The 8623-nt window shown below is 39.5% G+C and overlaps 1 pseudogene; it reads right to left on the reverse strand.

Moving 5' to 3' along the window:
* Positions 1–216: 216 nt before the first annotated feature.
* On the reverse strand, positions 217–1641 carry LOC140682357 (uncharacterized; annotated as a pseudogene).
* Between the last annotated feature and the right edge of the window lie 6982 nt (positions 1642–8623).

Below are 8623 nucleotides of genomic sequence, written 5' to 3' on the forward strand. Positions count from 1 at the left end.
ATGCATGGAAAAACAATGAAGAAGGCACTTTGTATTCTGATGCAGCCCATCCTTGTTCCCATGGAAGAAGGCACTGTCAATCCATGAATCATGGAAAAGGCAGAGTATTTACAGAACCACAGAATCACAGAATTACAGAATCACAGAATCACAGAATAATGAGGTTGGAAGAGACCTCTAGGATCATCAAGTACAACCTATGCCCTAACACCTCAACTAAACTATAGCACCGAGTGCCATGTCCAGTCTTTCTTTAAACACATCCAGAGATGATGATTCTACCACCTCTCTGGGAAGATAATTCCAGTACTTTGTTATTCTTTTGGTGAAAATTGTTTTCCTAATATCCAACCTATACCTTCCCTGATGTAGCTTGAGACTGTGTCCTCTTGTTCTGTCAGTTGATGCCCAGTGGAAGAGACCAAACCCCACCTGACTACAACCTCTCTTCTAGAAGTTGTAGAGAGCAAAAAAGTCACCTCTAAGCCTCCTCTTCTCCAGGCTAAACAACCCCAGCTCCTTCAAATGTTCCTCACAGGGCTTCTGTTCCAAGCCTCTCACCAGCCTAGTTGCCCTCCTCTGGACACGCTCAAGTTTCTCAATGTCCTTCCTAAACTGAGGGGCCCAGAACTGGACACAGCACTCGAGATGCGTTCTTACCAGTGCTGAGTACGGGGAAAGGATGACCTCCCTACACCTGCTGGTCACACAGTTCCTAATACAAACCAGGATGCCATTGACCTTCTGACAATGGCAGGATGCCAAAGCACATTGCTGGCTCGTGCTCAACCGGCTGTCAACCAGCACCCCCCGGTCCCTTTACACCTGAACACTGTCCAGCCACACTGTCCCCAGCTCGTAACATTGTAGGGGATTTTTGTGACCAAAATGTAGAACTTGGCACTTAGACTTATTAAACTTCATGCTGTTGGACTCTGCCCATCCATCCAACAGATCTAAGTCTCTCTGCAGAGCCCTCCTTCCTTCCAACAGATCAACACAAGCTCCCAGCTTAGTGTCGTCTGCAAATTTACTAATGAAAGACTCAATACCCTCACCCATGTCATCAATAAAAATACTGAACAGAACTGACCCCAGCACAGACCCCTGAGGGACACCACTGGTGACTGTCCCCAGCTGGATGCAGCACCATTCATCACCCCTCTCTGGGCCCGGCCATCCAGCCAGTTCCTAACCCAGCAAAGAGTGCTCCTGTCCCAGCTGTGGGCTGCCTGCTTCTCCAGGACTGTGCTGTGGGAGACAATGGCAAAGGCCTTGCTGAAGTCCAAATAGACAACATCCACAGCCTTTCCTGCATCGACCAGACGAGTCACCTGGTCATAGAAGGAGACCAGGTTGGTCAGACATGACCTACCCTTTGTAAACCCATGCCCAGGTCAGATACCCTGGCCATCCTGTAAGTGTTATGTGATAGCACTCAGTATGAACTGTGTTCCATTGTCTTACCTGGTTCTGAGGTCAGGCTAACTGGCCTGTAATTACCAGGATCCTCCTTCCTACCTTTTTGTAAACGGGTGTCACATTGGCCAGTTTCCAATCATCTGGGACCTCACCAGTGAGCCACGACTCCTGATAAATGATGGAGAGAGGCTTCACAAGCACATCTGCCAGCTCACTCATCACCCTAGGGTAGATCCCATCTGGTCCCTTTGATTTATATATATCCAAGTGTCCCAGAGTTTTCTGACTGCTTCTTCTTGGATAACAAGAGGACTATTCTGTTCTCTGCCACCACCTACCAACACCTGAGGACAGCTGTCTTGAGGGCAAGATGTCCTACCACTAAAGACTGAGGCAAAGAAGGCATTAGGCATTTCTGCCTTTTCCTCATCTTTAGTTACTAGGTTGCCTGCCTCATCCAATAAGGAACAGAGGTCAGTTATACCCTTCTTTTTACCATTAATATATTTGTAAAAACTTTTTTTATTATTTTTAACAGACGTTGCCAGGTTAAGTTCAAACTGAGCTTTGGCCTCCCTAATTTTTTTCTACATGCCCTAGCAGCTCCTTTAAATACTTCCTGAGAAATCAGTCCCTCCTTAAAAAGATGATACATCTTTTTTTATTTCTAAGTTCCTTTAAAACCTCGTTGCTCATCCAGACTGGATGTTTGCGTTGTTGACTCATCTTTCAGCACACAGGGACAATCTGCTCTTGTGCCCTCAAGATCTCTGCTTTGAAGCACACCCATCTCTCCTGGACTCCTTTGTTTTCAAGGGCTGTTTCCCTAGGGACTCTCTGAATAAGTCTCTTAAATAGGCCAAAGTCTGCCCTCTAGAAGTCCAGCATAGAAATCTTATTGATATTCCTCCTTATTTCACCAATTATTGAGAAATCTATAATTTCATGATCACTGTGCCCCAAGCAGCCTCCAGCCTCCACATCACCCACCAGTACATCTCCATTTGTGAACAACAGGCCCTCCATTGTGAACAACATAGCCCCTCCCCTGGTGGGCTTGCCCACAGTTGTGACAAAAAGTTATCATCCACACACTCTAAAAACTTTCTATACTGCTGTTTTTCTGCTGTATTAAGTTCCCAGCAGATGTCTGGTAGGTTGAAGTCACCTACAGGAATAAGGACTGGTGATCCTGAAACATTGTTCAGTTGCTTGTAGAATAAGTTGTCCACCTCTTCATCCTGGTTCAGTGGATGATTGCAGACTCCTGGTAGGATGTCAGACTTTAGTCTGTGGTTATAGGACAAACCAGCATATCAAGGTTTAGACTTCCTGCACACTCAATAAGCTGATTTAAAAAAAAAAATTATAAAGGCTCTGGCTTTAAACTGACAAGATAATATCCAAAAATCTTTATTGACCATCAGATTATATTGAGACTTAATGCCTCCAGTTACAAGAAATTTTTTGCTAATCTCCAATATATTACTGTAAAACTATTATAAGAAATAAAAATATATACTCAATAAAGATTAAAAATACATATTTCTAGAGTAAAAAAAAAGTTGCTTTCAAACAAAAAACTGTAGTCCTTTACCTTATTTATCATGTTTACATTCAATGTGATCCATAGATAGGTAATGACTGACTGAAGATACAACTCTGACTGGAACAAATCAAAACATATCTTTTATGTTTTATTGCACCTATTTCTTCATGCCAATTTCTTAGAGATTTTATGACATATTTTTGGTTAAATTTTACTAAAATCTCATTTATATTTTCTATTAGCCAGATGTTTATCAATATTTTCACTGAAAACACATCAGATGATTCCAATGATTGTATTATTACTGGAACCTAACTTCTCACAATGCCAATAGAACATCTAGATAGGAATTCATATGAGTTAAGCTAATGAAAAGGTACGTCTGTTTTATCTTTTTGAATAAGTGCAAAAGAATTTTTCAAAGTATGATTATACTCGAAATTCAATACAGTCCTGTCAACATAAAGTTTTGAGACAAATTTTTGGTGGTTAATCCTTCTGCAAGATACAGAAATCCTGAAGAAAGTGATCATACTAATAAATCATTATTACTTTAACTTTTGCTTTCAGAAATCTGCCAGCTTCATTACCAGTTTTCCAAGCGTGTTGCCAAAAGATCTGACTCACAAGTCAAAGATTACAACTGGCACAAAACCTGTGGATATGTTTGCCCTTGATTTGCATATCAAATGGTCCAGAACTTGGCTAACCTGCAAACCAAGACTGAGGAAAAGAGCAAGTGTACTGGGGATTGATTAGAATGTGAGTGAACGAGAAGTATATAATTGTTTTCCTTCAATCACTAAAAAATGTGATACATGGGAATTTCAAATTCTTGGTTTTACAGACCCTGCTCTCGCTTTGGATAAACAAACCTCAAAGTAACAACAGTTTTGTGAAGTGATTTTAAAGTAAATGTTAAATGAAATCTCTGAGTTATAGTATTTATTTGTCTTCTCTTTCAATGCAGATGAATGATGTTCAGTGGACAGTTTAGGGCAGGGGATCTTCAGCACCTCTTGTTGCTTTCAGGAAAGGAACAGAACTGTGTTAAGTTCAGTTCTGTCAGACACAGGTTGCCTATAGTGTCTGCCTGCATAAAAGATAATAAAACAGACACTTCTCCAGTATCAGACTAAATGATACCTCCTAAGAGATTTTGCTGTGGTTTGTTAAAAAATAGGGAAAAAAATAAATTAGGTTAGAGGAAGGTACTTGCCAAAACAAAAGCCTACCATGTCTGTCTGACCAGCAAAGGGTCTTTATGGTCACTGTTAGCATTTTCACCTCTAGGTATACTTCTTAGACTTCTGGCAAAAAATTCATTAAAAAAAAGTCCATAAACAAATGTTATGAGACCTCAGTGAGGATCAGTCTCTCTCTGGAATGAATTGTAAGGGAATTTGAAACTACAAAACAGAAACAAGTGTAAATAAAGACATGGTTTTAGTACAAAGAAAGAAAGTCTTTATTGCTATGCTTTGCAATAATTAAAGCTGAAGTTAGTTCTCTAAAGATTTAGCCATACTGACTCTCTTTCCTCCGGATTTTTGCTTGTTATAGTTGACTGTACCTTTGATCATTAGTTTTTTTACCTCCTGCTACTAATTCTTAACACAAATAACAGCAGAAACTTGTTCACAGAAAAGCAGCCACAAGCTGATTTCCTCTTGTTAATATATCAGGAAGAAAAATAAACAAACTAAAAATCTACTCATAAATGTCTATGTGCAATATTCTTTATAGAAGATAGCTCTTTTCCTATAAAGCCAAAACAGGAAGTTCTTCAAAGTCTAATTCCTAACCCTTGTGCAAATTTTTGGACAAAATCTCACACAAATATGGCTTTCACATTTATTTATAGCAGCTGCATTGTTCTGGTCAGGAAACAAGATTTTCATAGAATCATGGAACCACAGAAAATTCAGACTGGAAGGGAGGTTGTGAGCTCCTGCTCACAGCAGGGCCAGCTCTGAGTTCAGACAAGGTTGCTCAGGGCTTTTTCCCAGTGGATGTTGAAAACCTCCGAAACTGCAACCTCTTTGGGCAGCCTAACCCACTGCTGAGCTGTCCTTAAGGTGAAAAAATTTCTCTTTGCATCCAACATGAACATGTCTTGGCCCAGCTTGTGGCCATTGTCCTTCTTCCTCCCACCATACAATTGTGAAAGGTCAGGCTCCATCTCCTTGATAAAATCCCTGAAAGAATTTGGCAGGCTGCTCTTAAAGCCATTCTTGCTCCAGGTCTTGTCTCTCAGCTTGATCACACAGGGTAAGTTCTCCCGCTGTCTCCACCTTGAGGATCCTCTCCTGAATGCACTCGAATTTGTTGATTTCTTTCTTCTTATCAGGGGACAAAGTATTGTGGATTTGGCCTAATGAGTAGAGGATAAATTGCTGCCTGTATCTCCTGGCCATGGTGCTGTTCATATAGACCAGGAAGCTGCTGGCATTCTTTGCTGGCTCAGGTTCACCTTGCTGCTCACCACAGATTTCTCTGCTCTCAGCCTGTCCCTTTGCAACCTGTTGCCAATACAGGAACTCTTCTGCCCCAGGACTTGCACTTCATGCTTGCCCTTGCTCAAATTCACAGGATTCCTATACATCCATTCCTCCAACTTGTCCGGGTTTATTTGGATGTGTCCCTACCCCCAAGCACATCAACTTGTCTCCCCTGAGTATGGTTTTATCTATACACTTGATGAGTGTGCGCTCCACTGCCTCCTCCTGTTCACTGATAATATCAGGCACAGCATCACCAGCTGGGCAAGGGAGGGCATTGTCCTGCTCTGCTCTGCACTGGGGCAGCCTCACCTCAAGTGCTGGGGGCAGTTTTGGGTGCCACAATATAAAAAAGATATAAAGTGATTAGCATCTGGAGGGGAAGCTGTATGAGGAGCAGCTGAGGTCACTTGGTCTGTTCAGCCGGGAGAAGAGGAGACTGAAGGGAGACCTCACTGAAGTCACAACTTCCTTGTGAGGGGAAGAGGAGGGGCAGGCACTCATCTATCGGTGGTGACCAGGGACAGAACCTAAGGAAAAATCATGAAGCTGTGTCAGAGAAGGTTTAAGTTGGATATTAGGACAAGTTTCTTCACTCAGAGGGTATTTGAGCAATGGAACAGGCTCCCCAAGGAAGTGGTCACAACCCCAAGCCTGACAAATCCTTCTTGGGCACAGTGTGACTTTTGGGGCCATCCTGTGCAGGAGCTGGGCTTTGATGATCCTTGAGGGTCCTTTCCAGTTCAGGCTATTCTATGATTCTATGAGTGATTTCATTACTTTTGTCACAAAGGGAGAGATTCCTGTTGTTACAATTAGATACAGATTCAAATTAAGCTTCTAGAGTCCACATAACCTTCATGTTACAGTCGGGGGTTTTCAAATTAAAAGCACAGAATTTCTTGTCTCATTTTGATGTGAAGTTTATGTTTTGCATATTATTCTTGAATTACATAAGTAGTAAAAAGACTGTAGCTCCATTTTTTATTTTCAGCGGCCTCTGTTTTTATAGAGACAGTTGTAAATGTATTTAGCATGTGTTCATTTATACATTCATTAATAAATAGGAATGACTTTTTAATAAGATTTTTTTTTCTCAAATTTTCCACTGAGGCTAAATGTTTACTGCATACCATATCAATGAAAATGGAATTCTTGTGATAGAGATATTCCCTTTCCTTTCTTTCCAGGGATGTGACAGAGCCAAGGAATTCTAAATTTTAGTGTAGATTTCAATTGTCAGTGATAAATACTAATTTCTCATATCTCAACAGTAATAAACATCTAACCAGAGATTAAACTTGCACCTCAACTCTCTGTACAACTGTAGTTTATCAATGAGCTGGAAATAGTATCTATGTTCCTAATGTGGAGAAGCCTGGTTTTTATTAATTAATTCATTAGTGAAAAGTGAATGCTTGGAGAGAAATCTGTTCCTATAGACACAGGTTGTTGACCCCAGAAGGAAAAATTATATTTAAAACTGGGAAGACAAAGACTTGGTTTCTGTTGGAGGTTTTGGTATATTCTTTATCACTGTACTTAATGAAAAATACATCAAAATTAATCAGGAGTTCAAAAAAGAAAATCCATTCACAAACACACAAACATATAGAAGAAAAATAAAAGCCTTAGAGTAAGTTAAAAATTATAAAGTTTCCCAGTAGTAACAAGATGCTTCTGGAAATGGCTCTTTAGATGTCTCTAGGGTCTTCTAGTTGCCAAAGACACACACAATATTTTCTCATTATTAGCTCTTCAATACAGAGGCAAGAAAGTATCATATTCTTCACAGTCACATAAAAAGTAGTATTTTGAGCAAATAATTTAGATTATTTGTAAGTAAAATGAAGAAAATAAGGATGGAGAGCTTACAGTGATGCACAATTAGAGTGAAAGGGCTATGAACCCTTCTGTCAGGCTTCTTAAAAAAAATGTTTGTGAAAACTGATTTAAGGAGGGAAGGAAAAATGAAGAATAAGAAAAGCAGAATGCTTGAGCATATGTGTTCCTGCATTACACCTGGCCATGTTTAATCTGCATTTTTTCACATTCATCAAAACAAGACAAGCAGGTGCAAGCTGTGAAGTATTATTTGGGCATCTTGCTGATTCAGTCAAATCATCAGTTTTCCAAGCAGTAAACAAAACATTTTCTATAAAACTCTACCACTTGCAAAGCAGTATCTTTTTCATTTGAATTCCCAAATGTGGACAAGAGATGTCATCCCAACTATTCTTTCCCTACTTTAGCTTTCAAAAACATAGACTTTTAGTGCCATAAATGTAGGAGTACATTTTTCAAAACATTTTCTTAAAACGCATTGCTGCCCTCTTCAATTATTATTATTAAGTGGGACTTTCAAAAGTCTCCAGAGAAGTTAGAAAAATAGATCCAGAGAGGTTTAAAGAAAGCAGTACATTTTCTTTATATCTTCATATCTTTTAACCCTTTCTACACTTAAGTGAGTTTATGATTAAATTTATGGTTATGGCAAGTCCCTTAAATCACATTGGTAAGAGTGACTCACTCTTACTCATAGAAGAATGCAGTGTGACTGAATTCTGAGTTCTGGAAAAATCATATATTGCTGTCTTGCGGCCATTTATTGTCTTTCAACCTTTACCTTGATTTCTCCAGCTGTAAAACAAAGATAATGATAGGTAGCTGCTGTGTATCTTGCTGGAATGCAGAGGAGACTTTGAATCACATTTAGATTACTTAATCATTGAAACTGGTGATGAAACTACCATTGGCATTAGTGACTGGAATATACATAGAAACTGTATTTCATGGGGTTTGAGATGCCATTATGAAGCATTCCAATCAGTCCTCTGTTTTAGCCTGTAAAAAAATGTCTCTAACTTATCTACCTTTTGAAACCTCACAAAGTAGCCTGTTCTATTATTGAGCTGTCCTTGCAAGCAGGTATTCTCCCCCAGTTTCTGAAATTAATAATTTCTTCAATAAGTCAAGTTAATTATGTCTTGATGATAAGAAAAATTCTTTGTATTTACAAATATTTTGGAAACATGGTAACACCTTACTATGTGAAGATTAATATTGTGTTTCCTCTAATGTCATCTATTTCTTCTGCTCTGTCATCCTAGGAAGAATTCCTTGTAAACATCTCTATTAAAAATGTTCACAT

The sequence above is a fragment of the Taeniopygia guttata genome, chromosome 2 (genome assembly GCF_048771995.1).
Source record: "Taeniopygia guttata chromosome 2, bTaeGut7.mat, whole genome shotgun sequence".
NCBI classification, from domain to species: Eukaryota; Metazoa; Chordata; class Aves; order Passeriformes; family Estrildidae; genus Taeniopygia; species Taeniopygia guttata.